This window comes from Bos taurus, chromosome 13 (genome assembly GCF_002263795.3).
Source record: "Bos taurus isolate L1 Dominette 01449 registration number 42190680 breed Hereford chromosome 13, ARS-UCD2.0, whole genome shotgun sequence".
Taxonomy (NCBI): Eukaryota; Metazoa; Chordata; class Mammalia; order Artiodactyla; family Bovidae; genus Bos; species Bos taurus.
The window spans coordinates 68567284-68581304 of NC_037340.1; the positions used below are offsets into that span (position 1 = coordinate 68567284).

Genomic DNA, 14021 nt, shown 5'->3' on the forward strand with positions numbered 1-14021 from the left:
TCTCCAGGTATTGCCAAATATCCCCTAACAAAGTGTTCCTGACTGAGAAGCATTGCTTTAGAGAAATATAAAGATAAGCTAGAAAAATATGTTTCTAGAGGAAATATCTTTAAAAGAATGCAAAATTAAGATACCCATGTAGCCGTAAATATAACAAAAAGAGGAATGGTTTTGGGTCACTACTGTTTAGACAAATCAAACCTGAGTCAACAATAAGAGAAAGGTAGGTTCACATGTCATAGCTGGGAAGAAGCATGGCGAACTGACCAGAGTGCTTGGGGGAGACGGTTGTGTGAGGCCCACACTTGAATAGTCTATTGATATCAGAAAGTCCTCCACTGCAGCCTAGATTCTGTACCTTATTAGCTGTGTGATTCTGGGCAAATCACTTAACCACTCTGAGCCTCAGAGTTCTCATTAATGGAAAAACGATGAAGACTTACTTAAATGGGTTGTAAAAATAATAGTCAAATCTTATAAATATTTTTGAAAGAGGAAAGAAAAGGTCCTTGTTAGCTCTGGGTTTGGGGGATTAGCAGTTCTTGGGCGGAGACTGACGGAGACAGGAAGGTCAATGGGTGGGGTTGGCTGGGAAAGCCAGTTGATAAAGTGCCTGCCCCGTCACACATGGCTGCAGGTCGCTGCTTGGAAATGTGAGAACAAAATGGGACCCCGAGCTAATGACTTTCAGGTGTGCTGGCCTGGCTCTCTGGCCACTGGGGAATCATGTCAAGGCCAAGGCTAACGCTTCAGGACTGCCAAGGCAAACATACAGGCCCAGGGTAAATCCACCAGAGCCTGGGCCCCGGGGCCTCCCACTAGACTGTGGTGGCTGGTGCCCACACCTGCCTACTGTAGACACAGCAGGCACTGCCCAACTGCCCCTGCTCCCAGAAAACTCTGGTTCTGTCACCTGCCCCACCCAGGAGTGGTGTCTTTGTTCTTCCCTTCTCACTCCTGACCTGGGCCCCAGGGAAAGCGCTGTTAGCTGGAGGCAGGCACATAGAGAATCTCTCTATCCTCCTTCCCTGAGACCCTTCCTCTATTCTTTACACCCTGCGCCCTGCTCCACTGTTCACCAGGATTTCCTGCTGTTCCCTTCTCCTTTTCATCAATCATCTATGAAGATGGACCCAATGCAAGCTCTATTCTCTCCAAGCTCTGCTTACGAAACACCCTCTGATGGGCTGCATGGCACACCGAATGTCACAGATGCAGCATTTAGGACTCCCAAGGGCATGACGGAAGATAGCCAGAAAGGTAGGCATGCACCTGGGTGGGTCAGTGCATGGATGTCTGTTGATACCGTGTAAATTCCACCTGACCCCAGGCTTGTAGGAGGATCTACTCTGACTCCATCAGTAAGACTATTGTGGAAACATTTTTGATCTGGGTCCTACAGACGTGGGTCAGAATCTAAACTACACTACTTATTTCTTGGCTGTGCAAGTGTGAATGTTTTTAACCTCTCTGTGTCTCAGTTTCCTCATATATTAAGGTGTCATGGTATATATTCTTTACATGATTATTCAGAGGATTTATGAGATTACTCATTCGAACTCTTAACAAGCATTTATTGAATAGATAAATACTACTACTTTGACATTTGGGGCTGGATATTTGTACATACATACTGTGCTAGGTCACTTCGGTTGTGTCAGACTCTGTGTGACCCTATGAAAGATATGAGTACATCATTGTCCTTGATTTCCAGGGATCTGCATGCCGTGGCAAAGGTAAATGAGAAATTATAGAAAGGTGATACTTTCTATATCATATATTTTATCTATATTGATTTGGCCAAACATTTCATTTGGGTTTTTTCCATAAGATGTTCCTGAAAAATCTTGTTCCCTAACTTTCTTCATTTCTGCCCCAATATCATTTTGTCATAGACAGCTCCCCAACCACCCTATATAAAGTAACACCACTCCCTTATGTTCTATCCCCCTTATCCTTCATTTTCTGCCTAGTTTGAAATATTATACTTTTCTTTCCCTTTCTATAATGTAATCTCTGCGAGAGCAGAGATGTTATTTTGTTCATGGCTGTAATTCCAGCACCTAGATCTATGTCTTAATTAAACATTTTGATAAATGTTTGTTGACTGCATGAATTAATGAATGAATGAATTAAGACTGAAGTGGGCAGAGGGTGAAAAATGTAATTCTTCCTGGGAGAGTCACAGAGAAGAAAATGCTTGGAGTAATCTAATGGAGGCATAGGAGTTCTCTGTGTGATGCAGGAAAGAGCTGAGAGATGAGCATGTATGTACAAAGGGCAGCTGGAAAGCCTTGGTTTGTCTCAAAAATTGCTGGTATTTTTGAGTACCTAGAAAAGTACTGAAAGGATCAGAGACACTGGCAGAAAATGTGTATGGAGAGTAGGCTGGAAACAAATGTCTTTTAATCCCTCTATGTTGGAAAACCTAAAACTTCTCTATGAAGCTAATAATATTCAGATGATGACCTACTCAGTGAGGAAGTATTAGTTGCCCCTGGGGGCTCCCTCAGCATCAGAGCTCCCATTTTGGGGAAGGGAAATCCCAGGCCCATTTTGATGGGTGGCACAGTTTCATTACATTCACACAAAGGAAGGAAACTCACAAGATTTATTACGTACAGATCCCAGAACAAGGGTGCAATGAGCTGGAGGAGGGGCAGTCCTCTACGCCAGTTCGAAAGTGAGCAGGAAATAGAGACGGGGTAGCAAGCACCTAGTACAGTGATCACCAACTTTTAGTGGGCTCAATGCTAAGTAGTTATTTTTAAATGTGTCCTGGGGAAAGCAAAGTGGGAATTGTAGGGGAAATCCTAAACTCAGGTCCTTACTAAATGGCCGGACTTGGTGCGAGCAGAGTTGTTATCCTGCAAAATGCCTGGGCAGCCACTCAGAATGGCTGTTTTCTCATCACACCCTTTTGGCAAGATTGGAATTGACATGGCACCTAGAATCTAATTTTAGTTTTAAAAAATAGCAAAGCACCAGACGCACAAAAAAATGTGCAGAATGCTTTCCCCAAATCATTTCCTCTCCCTACATCCAACTATGAGGGATGCACAGAAATCTCCAAGAGAATAGACTACTCTACTAACCCAGCTGATCCGTCAGGGCCCGAATCCAGGTGATGGCATTATAACAGGCGAGACTTGGGGTAACTGGTGTTTGGATTTGATCACTCCATGGGCTGTGCACTTCAGTATCAGTGTGATACTCGAGGAAATGTTTCCCCTTTCTCAAAATTTAGCCAAGGCCAGCTGCCCTAGTCTAGCCATCATCTCTTTTTGAAAGTCTCCATTCCAAAATTGCTATTGCCCAAAGTGTTGATGAATTTGACTTTAATTATCCCAGATCCAATTTCTCTCTGTCCTGGTTACAGTCAATAAACCAAAGCCTGTTTAAATGGTTGTTTTTTTTTTTTTAACCACAGGGCGATCTTCTGCACAGACTTTTTATTGAAACAGTATCACTGCTTTGAAGAGGGACAGAGGTTCGTAGAGGAGGCTTGTGACAACTTCTCCCTGGCACTGCTGACAGTCAGAGGAAAGAGGAGGATGGATGCTGGACTACAGTGAGGAAGACTGAAAAACTGTGGAATCAGCAATGTTGATTCTTTCTCCAGTTCCTCACTTGGGTCCAGAAGTTAAAGAGATCATATTCTAAGAGAAATAGAAGAGTCATGGTGACTTCTATTGTTTTGAAATGGTATTTCAGAAATGAATGAGCACAATCACTCTGGTATGGAAATATGATGTGAGGTAGGGATATGTGTTTGTGGTTGTACTGTGGGTGACTGTAGTAACATGTTGATTATGAATTTCAGGAAACAACCCCTTCGGTCATCTCACCTGTGAATAGCATTACAATTTACTCATGATTTGGAGACCTCCTCACCCATCACCCAGAGCAACTGTCCCTTGATTAGTCCCTGTGCCTCAAAGCTCATCTGTGTCCAATCTATCTGAAGATTTCATCGGCAAGGGCTTTCTAATATAAAAATTGTACAACACACTCTCTTGCTCAAAAACTCCTTCAGGATAAGCCAATGTCCTATAGAATATTGCTCAAACTCCTAAGACAGTATTTGTATGTCTTCCCAAACAGCTTCTCTTTACCTCATCTTATGCTGTCCTTAGTCTCTCAGCCGTGCCCGACGCTTTGCAACCCTAAGAACTGTAGTACACCAGGCTCCTCTGTCCATGGGAGTTTTTCAGGGAAGAATACTGGAGTGTGTTGTATTTTCCTCTTCCAGAGGACCTTCCTGACCCAGGGATCGAAGCTGAGTCTCCTGGGTCTCCTGCATTGCAGGTGGATTCTTTAACTGCTGAGACATTGGGAAAGCCCCTTACTTCACTTAATGGACCCCAACATTCTACATTTCAGCTAGAGGAGATCTCCAGGGCCTGCTGAATATTTTATCTTAAATGTTGAACATGTCTATTTGCCAAAGACCTAGTTACTTTGTTGAGAGGATGCCCCACAAATATTTTCTATTGAAAAAAGAAAATGGATTATGAAGGAAGTACACAAATACAAACATCTATTTATATTCTTTCCTTTTTTTCCTTTGCTTTCCTGTGGTTTCAACACTTTCAAGAAGACATAACTTCTCTGATGGGACCCAAGAGCAGGTCAGTCAAGGTTAGAGTGAGGGACATTGAAAGCGTGGATAAATCAAGTGTACTTCTCATGTCAAGGTCAGGTATTGTTAGAGACAGTAGCTCATATTGTATAATGAGAAGATTGCCCCATCTGTGGGAAATCATGAAAGGGCTAATCAAGAGACCCAGGCTGACTGTGAGTGAGAAAGACCTAGCCTGTCCCAGCTCAGGAGACAGGGAGGGTTTCTGGTGTTCTCACCCCCACAGAGCTGCTCCTGGAGTCACAGCCAGCCTCTAGGAACCTGCTCCTCCTTCAGAGAAGACTTTTGATGGCAACCTACTCTTGATCATGCCTGGTCCCCAGTATGTGTTGAGTCTCAGTAAAAATCCAGCCCAATTAACCAGCACCCTTGCACTGAAGTGAAAACGAAACTACCTTTTCAGAGAACCAGGACAACAATTGTAAATTGTCTGTTGATTTCAGAACTTTCCCTGCTAAATTTTTTTAAAATAAAAAACAATACTAATAATGAAACAGTCTGATGGAATGAGCTTCAAAGAACCAAACAAAAAAAGAACCCTCCACCCCCACCCTGCCCGAGCTCTAGAAGACAAAATAAACCTCTTATCTGGAGTGAATCTTTTGGAAAGTATTTGCCCTGTGTTGACATCAGCTTGGATCCTCGGGTTTCTGAGATGCACTAAGGTTCATTAGAGTCACTAGAATATGAAAATAACTGAGACCCACCCATGATTCTGAGAGGTTGCAAGATAAAGAGATGCCACCAAGACCAGCCCTGGATGCTGAGAGCTGCTCCCATCTTGTTCCACCTCAAGGGCTGGACACATCTCAGAATCCAGCTGCAATTGTCTAGATGCCTAGAAGGAAGCTAGAACTCTAAGAAACTGGCTGGGCCACTCCTTTGGAAACCAAGAACAGGAAGATCCAGCTATGGGTGTCTGGATAAAGTCAGGGTGTGAGTTCAAGTTTTCTCAATTTCAAATCATCATGTAGACAGGCCACACTGTGGTCTCACCCTTAATTCCACACTGTTTGTGTTTACTACGAGAGGCCACCCTGAGAGAAATCCTTCGCACTCTAAGTCGGTTCCACAAAACATACTGAATCCTGACTCTGGAGGTGGTGGCTCTATGCCTTTGATTGATTTTAATATGATATGAGGTACTGGAGGTCCTTTTTATTTGTTTTATTTATTTATTTTAATAGCCTAAATTCAACTCCACTAAGCAAATCAATTCAGCACCAACACTAAAATTTACAATATGCCCACCAATACTATGGCTCAACAAGATGCATTAAGAGGCTAGTTAAACACCAAATGCAGTATAAATCTCAGTCTTATAGGTGTGCTGAAAACGTAAATAGCTTCCAAAGAGCTTCGATCAATACCAAGATATATGTGCTGGCTCAAAGTGTGCAAATAATTTAAATTTTAAATCAGCTCTGCCTTAGGACCCCTCCCCCCTTGCCTGGGCTCTGCTATTTTGGTTAATGGCACCAAATTCTAGGATCTTAAACAATGGAATTTGAATTTCTATTAAGACCCCGAGAGGTCCTGGAATGGCATCAGGGTCTGTGTGCTGATTGGAATCCAGAGATAGAAATGAGAAAGACCTGAAGAAGGGAGTCACAGGGGATGAGATAAAGGTGGGACAAGAGGGTATCATGGAAGGTAGAAACAGGGAGCAAAGAGAAAAAGGCAGGCAGCAGGTGGGACTGAGAAATCTGGAAGAGGTAGAAGGTGCTGGGTCATATTAAAAAAAAAATGTCTTGGCGATGTTGCAATAGGGTTAGACTGGACTTGCTCTAGAAGACTGCGTATTCTGAGCACAAGCACAAAGTAAGGGTCTCACTATGGGAACGCCAGGGATGGCCACAAGGTTGAAGCAGCATCAGCACAATGCAGACCCAGTGCCCACCGCCAAATCGGGAAGTGACTTTTGCTTTGTGTTGGTCTTGGCTTTGAGGCTGAGCTCACAGGGTGAGTCGGGGATGCAGGGCTGAGGACATACTGCGAACCTGCAGTCTCTCTTCTTCTGGAGCAATTTCTGCAGCCCCTGCCATCCCTGGGCTGTGGGGCAGAAGCATTATCATGACTTTTTTTTTCCTACCAAAGGAATCTACTCTGTACACAGTCCAGATGGCAAATACCTGGGCCTGTAACTATTCTTTACCTGGATCATTCAGGGATAGGTGACCTTCACTGATCTTCATTTTCTTCCAGGTCAGTCAACTTACCTGTGGATCCGAGAGCCCAACCACCTGGGCTGCAGTCCCTGCTCTCCTGACCACTAGCATCTCCTGCCACACCATGCAAGTTATCCCACTTCTGAAAACTTCCATTTTCTCATTTGCAAAATAGGGGGAAGAACGGATGCTCCTTCATAGAGTTGATGGAAGGATTAAATAACTTCAGGGCATTGAATTTGGCCCACAATCATTTCTGCACTCATCTTATATTCAGTAGTATTTGTTGGATAACCTCCCGAAGCCAGCCACTTTTTTTTACCTTTGAGAATACGAGTGGCAAACACTGCAACACACTCCCGCCTTCACAAAGTTATGTTCTAGCAAACACTGCAATACACTCCTGCCTTCACAAAGTTATGTTCTAGTCGGGACATCAGAGTCAACAGTAGACAAAAGAGCACGTGATATGTCAGGAGGTGTGTGTTACGATGAAGACACAGTGCAAGGCCACAGAGAGCAATGCTGGTTTAGCTAAAACAGTCAGAGAAGCCCTTTTCCAAGAGTAGTTTGAGCAAAGACACGAGCAAAATGAGAGAGCAAGCTCTGCAGAGTCGTGCAGGATGAAGGTTCCAAGCAAAGCAAACGGATGCGCAAAGGCCCTGAGGCCTTCTGTTTAAGGAGCAGCAGCAGAGCTAGAGGGATTAGAGCAAAGTGAGCAAGGGAGAGAGGGGTGGAGACGAGTGAGTGCGGGTGGCCTGACATCTCTGGTGAAGACTTTGGGTGTTATTCTAAAAGAAGATGGTAAGTAATAGGAGGTTTCTGAGAACAGCGACTCCATGATGGGATTTACCACCTGAGAACGTAGCTGTGACCACGGTCTAGAAGGTGAAATGGGACGTCTTAGGGCCTCTTTGCAGCTATTCAGGGGAAAGTTGATGGGGATGGCAGTGTTCCTGCCTTGTAGGGTTGTCTGGTACTACATTGTCTGGTACAAGTTAAGAACACAACAAATGCTATCTATCCTTATTTAATTCTTATTTAATCCCCCTTATAGTGCCCCTGATGACTCAAGTGACAAAGAATCTGCCTGCAATGCAGGAGACGCAGGTTCGCTCCTTGGGTCGGGAAGATCCCCTGAAGAGGGAAATGGCAACCTGCTCCAGTATTTTTTGCCTGGAGAATTCCATGGACAGAGGAGCCCGGTGGGATATGGTCCATAGGGTTGCAAAGAGCCAGACATGACTGACCATGCACACATTCCACTTCCCTTATGAGTGTGTCTGTGTATGTGTGTGTGTTATGAGTGTGTCTGTGTATGTGTGTGTGTGTGTTTATCTCTCGCCTTTTGCCCCAGTGGCATAGGCAGGACCTCTGTCCCAGTCTTCCCAGTGCTTTTCTCTGAAAGCACCCTGTTGCCCTTCATCTGTGACAGCAGTGCTGTCGGATCATCAGAGAATCAGTCTAGTCGAAGGGAACATCTTTGAATGCTCTGTGTTGGTACTAATGATGGGAGATGTCCAGTCAAAAGCTTAGCTTTTCTGGGACTTCCCTGGTGGTCCACAGGTTAAGGATCTGCCTCCCAAGGCAGGGGATGCAGCTTCAATCCCTGGTCAGGAAACTAAAATCCCAGAATCTGTGCGGTAACTAAGCCCATGTGCCCAAACTATTGAGCACACTCACACTAGAACCCACGCCCCGCAACAAGAGAAGCTCCCACGCACTGCAGCTAGAGAAAGCCTACTAGCTGCAACAGAGAACCCGTATGCCGCGGTGAAGAGCCAGTGCAACCAAAAAAAAAAAAAAAATCAGGGGGAAAAAAAAGCAAAGCTTTTCCTGGCAGGCTTGAACCCCCATACAAAGCCATGGGGCGTCTTTCTCCCTACTCTCCTCATGGCTCCTTGACTCACTGGAAGGTCAGACTAACCTACAGGTGTCCAACAATTCCAGGGAGAGGTCAGCAAACAAAGGTCATTTTCAGTGGACATCTTTTGCTGTAACTGCTGGGTTCTGGGGCCTCTCTCCTCCCTACCCCAAAGGAGTTGTCATGGCCAAAGTAACAACCAAAGGGAAAAAGTGGGAATGGATGTATCCCAAAGACAATATTGTTGGAGAGCATGATCTAGCAGGCTGTGGACTGTTCCATTAGTCTGAACGGAACATTAGCCAAACTCCTTGGAACTGAGACTTCGGGTCACAAACTGGCCCCACCTTCCTGGGCTTGAGGCAATGGGGCAGAGCTTATTTCAGCTTCCTCAGCTCCTCTGGGGACTGACGAACAGCTGACAGGGATAGCCGCGCAGGTCCACTCTGATGATTTCCATTAAGTTTCGTTGTTGCTCCAAAAACCTCCATCATGCAGACGTCTGCTATGCTGCCCGTTTACTGAGCTTTTCCATGAACCTTTCCAATAGGCCTCTGGCCTTCCTCCCTCTGCCCCAGTGCCCTGCAGCGGATGAGTCTTTATTGTCTCCAGAATGGGTGAATGCATCAGCTTCTTGAATGTTCTACCTGCCATCACCCTTGTCCCATTTCTAATGCAAACCAGCCAAGCAAAGCTCCCCGCTCCCACCTCCTGATGTCTTTGGTTCTCCAAGGGCCTCACAAGAAAGTGTAGTCATCCCTGGGTATCCACAGCAGGTTGGTTCTGAGACCCCCTACGAATACCAAAATCTACCCATTGTCAAGTCCCCTGCAGTTGACCCTCTCTATTGGCAGATTCTCCATCTAGCTGTACAATCAAGTCTGTATTACTTATCTTGCACTTGCCATGACTCGACCCCTGTGCATTCTACCCCACAGCCTGAATCCTCAACACCCCCAGAAAGATGTGGTTACTCTCACACACTCCTGTGCCTTCGCACACACCCTCTCTCCTGTCGTTTTCTGGACCTAGCCTTCAGTTTAAAAGCCACATTCCCATCAAACTTTCCATGTTGAGTCCAAGAAAATGAGCTCACTCATTCCTCTGGGTGCCTTAGGCATCTTCCCACCTTTCTTTAAAATTCCCTGAGTTGTTTCCCAGTTATCTGTGCGTGTGGCATTCCCTTGCACTGGGGTGTCAACTCTCTGAGGGCAGCAGCTGTTCAACATTGTCATGCACAGAATGTATTGTTGGTTGCAGAGAGTCTTAGTAAGTAGATTTCGGTGAAGTAGATGATTGAAGAGTATGAAACACAGTGAGTCACAACAACAGGGAGGAAGGTCCCAGATGCATTATAATAATATTAGTGAGTTTTTCTCCATCATTGACTCATTTCATCTTCACATAAATCCCACAAGGGAGGTACTCTTATCCCTATTTTGCAGACATCAAACTAAAGCTTGCTTAGTGAGATTAATTGAATTGTCCAAGGTCTGACAAGTCTCTTGTGGTGTAGAAGCCAGAATTTAAAGACCACTCCATCCAGCTTTGGCACAAGAGCTCTTAGCCACTGTAGAAATACCTGCTCCCATTTTGGCAGATCTGTTGGCCTGTCTTTGACTAGCTCTGAGGTTGGACTTGCAATGAATTGAGGAGTTATGTAAGAGAGGCAGTTGTGGCAGAATCTGCAATGTGTCTGCCTCTAACAACAATGTTTATAGACTTGCTTCTCTGGGATGTCATCAATTCGAAGCACTTTGTGCAAGAACGAGTGAGACCCACGTGGCTTAGCCCAGTGCTTTGTTTAGAATTCCAATTCATCCTTATCAACTTCACCATCCAAGGAGGATTCTTTCTTCCTGTGCAGAAGGGTTTCAGATACAGAAGGAATTGTAGCTATTAATAGTTAGTTATGGTTGCTTTTGTTGTTTAATCCCTAAGTCGTATTCGACTCTTTGTGATCCCACGGACCATAGCTCGCCAGGCTCCTTTGCATGGGATTTCCCAGGCAAGAATACTTGAGTGCGTTGCCATTTCTTTCTCTGGGTCATCTTCCCAACCCAGGGACTGAACCCAAGTCTCCTGCATTGGCAGGTGGATTCTTTACCACTAAGCCACCAGGGAAGCCCAATTAGTTATCATCCTAAAGCCTTAATTTTGTCCTGGCTTTGATTTGGAGGCAATTATTCATGTCTGAAAACACTGCAAAAGGGTAAAGGGAGATAAGGGGATTATGTCACTTACTAAGGATCCCTGAGCAGTTCGTGGGTTTCTTTTCTTCAGGAAACTCCTTGTCTCCAAATTCTATCTCATAATCCACCCAGAGGTCCTTTGGACCTTCCTGTATTCATTCAACAAACACAAACACCTAATTTACCAGACCTCATTTTAGGTGCTGGGCTAGGGTGACAAACAAGAAGAAGGCTCTTAAAACTGTGAACACCATGTTACACAGGGAGAGACAAGAAATACTCAAGCAAATAATTGTAAAAGTAAAACAGTTTTTATTGCAACTAGTATTACCAAAAAACTTAATAGGAGGCAGGGGAAGAAAATCATGGAAGTTGTTTGACTTTAGATAGTAGGGTCAGGGAAGCCTTCCTGGAGGAAGTGTCATTTAAGCAGACACCTGAAGAAAGAGAAGGCAGGCATCTGAAGGTGGTGGGAAGGAGGGCTCAGGCACAGGGAGTTAGAAGACTAGACTTGCAGCTGCAGAGTTGATGAGCATGTGTGTGAGGGTGCTCAAGATCAGGATGAAGTCAATATTGCCTTGAAACTTGATGTTGAACAGCATGTTGCTGGTGCACTAAATGAACTAGAGACCAGGCTGCCATTCTCACCTCCATCTCTAACTCCATGAGCTAGGTCTCCTATCATGGCATTCTAGTTTATCCCTGGTGTGCATTCAAGTTGAGAACACACTGCTCAAGAATGTCCTCAGTGGAAAATGACCAGATTAAGAGAACGATACGGATGATGACTCTGAAGCCTTCTGCAGTCACCAAGGCTTCTGATTCAGGTTTGCAAGGAACAGGAGAACAGGGCAGCTTCCCTTGTCCAGGGCCAACTCTTTTTAACACATTACTCACAGAAGCGAGCAATTTCATATGAAAATGCTGAGTTCTCCTCTTTGTATATCATTCTGTGACTCATAAACAAGAAAACTCCCTTGGAGTAGCTGACTTCAGGGTGCATACAATGTCAGTTGATGAAAAAAGAAATAGACACATTCCAGATAAAAGAAATAAGCTCCTTAGGTTTAGAAGGGCATACAAATGGTCTAGGCACATATGGGCTTCCCCTGGTAGCTCAGTTGGTAAAGAATCTGCCTGTAATGCAAGAGACCTTGGTTCAATCCCTGGGTTGGGAAGATCTCCTGGAGAAGGAAATGGCAACCCACTCCAGTATTCTTGCCTGGAAAATCCTATGGACAGAGGAGCCTGGCAGGCTATAGTCCATGGGGTCTCAAGAGTCGGACACAACTTAGTGACTAGACCACCACTAGGCACCTATGGAGATAAGCTAGGTTGGAGAAGGCCTGGGCTGGAAAGAAGTCAAGGTCAGGAACAAGAAGTTCAAAGGCCAACAATAAGAGGCCTTGAAAGTCAAGTCTGAGCATGTGCACCCTGCCCTTCCACCTCTGCTTTCTTTGTGTGAATGAGACTTGTTCTCCATCCTCCCTACATTTCACAGAGAAACTGAATTCTTTCAACCACCTTGGCAGGTATGATTATTCCCATTTACTAGATAAAGAGACTGAGACTCTGCAATTAGCTGAGGGGTGGTGAAGTCCCACGTGTGTCATCAAAGCTACACCACAGACCCATCCTTCCCTTCCCTGTATCCTGCCTCATCTCACTGTGTGCAGCTTGGCCTCTGTATCCCTTTGTGTGAGGGCCCAGTTAGGTACCATGATCATCCCATTACTACAGGTAAACAAACTGAGGCTCACACACATTAAACCCGTCCTCCAATGCCACACTGCTAGGAAGTAGCGAACACATTACTTAAAACCAGGGGTTCCTGATCCTAACAACACATTCCTTGGCCCACAGGACCCTCTAGTTGTGATTGTCAGATAATTATTATCGTTCATAGTAATGGATTATTGCTCTGGGCAATGTTGGAAGAGCAGCAAGGAGTAAGCAAGCAAGGTGCACAGGCGGCCAGCCTGCCTGGGAGCTTCTGGGGTACCAGGCACCCTGGGGAGTATCGGAGCTGTCAACACAGCCCCCGCGGGGGATGAGCACCACCCGGGCTTCCTCGGGCCTCTCTGAAATCCATCCAAGAAGCAGGCGCTGAGAAAATGCTCGGACAGCTCCCCCAGCCTCCAGCCCTGGGCACTGTGCCCTCGCTCATGGGGATGGAAACAGTAAGGCCCCTCTGACGCCTCATTGGTCCTGACACCTCGGACTTCAGACTCCCCATCACTGTCATTCAGTATCTACCTGCAGGGCATGATGTAGGGAGGGAGAGGGAAGGGAAAAGGAAGGGAGTTGGGGGGTGAGGGCTGAAGGGGAGGAGAGGCCGGTGGCAAGAATTAAGGACCCACTCGTGGGACTCTTTTGGTGCGTTGGGCTAAAAGCCCAGCTGTGTGGGATCAGAGGGGAGCCCCGGGCACAGCCCAGGGCCGGAGGATCAGTGCCTTGCAGGCCTTGCTGAGCCTTGATCGTCCCTCTCCTAAGCCTTTGAGGGTGAACTGCAGCCCCTGCCTGATGAAATACTGCCTCTGGAGGCAGGTCTCCAATCTGGGGCTTCCAACAAGAGGTCCCTAAGGGGAACGTCATAAATCCAGATTCTTCCACCAATCCTGGGGTGAACTCGTATCAAGAGAAAAAAAAAAGTCAGGGTTTCCCTGGGGGCTCATTGGCACAGAATATGCCTGTCCATGCAGGGCACAGAGTTTTGATCCCTGTCCAGAAAGATCCCACTTCCTGTAGGGCAACTAAGCCCTGTGCCACAGCTACTAAGCCTGTGCCCTAAGATTCCATGCGCCACAACTGGAGAGCAGCCCCCACTCTCGGCAACTAGAGAATGCCCAGAGGAATTCTTGCCCATAGCAAGGAAGACCCGGCATGGTCGAAAATAAATAAAATTTCAAAAAAGAACAAGTCATTTCCTTTTCAGTTTTCTTTCCTTTCCTAGATTACCTTAAAGGCAATGCCTCAGATGAGTTCTACAGAATCTAGAACTCCTAACTCCTTTTGAAGCTCCCATTTAAACAGAGAAAGAGCCTATCTCTGGTAGGCAAAGGGCATCCCAGTAAAACATAATAATGTTGTCGTGTTTTCATTTCATTTCATTTTCACTGGACTGTTAATAGCTGCTCAGAACAGGAAGCATGTCT

The 14021-nt window shown here is 45.6% G+C and overlaps 1 long non-coding RNA gene and 1 pseudogene across 1 annotated transcript in view; both read left to right on the top strand.

Annotated features, from left to right (window-relative positions):
- The window catches only part of LOC132346962 (uncharacterized), a 39753-nt gene extending 34617 nt beyond the window's left edge, over positions 1–5136 (top strand). Inside the window, exon 5 of the long non-coding RNA XR_009496998.1 lies at positions 3431–5136. This is a non-coding gene — a long non-coding RNA (uncharacterized lncRNA). The remainder of the gene's footprint in view (positions 1–3430) is intronic.
- The window catches only part of LOC132346838 (craniofacial development protein 2-like), a 115353-nt pseudogene that overhangs the window by 89181 nt on the left and 12151 nt on the right, over positions 1–14021 (top strand).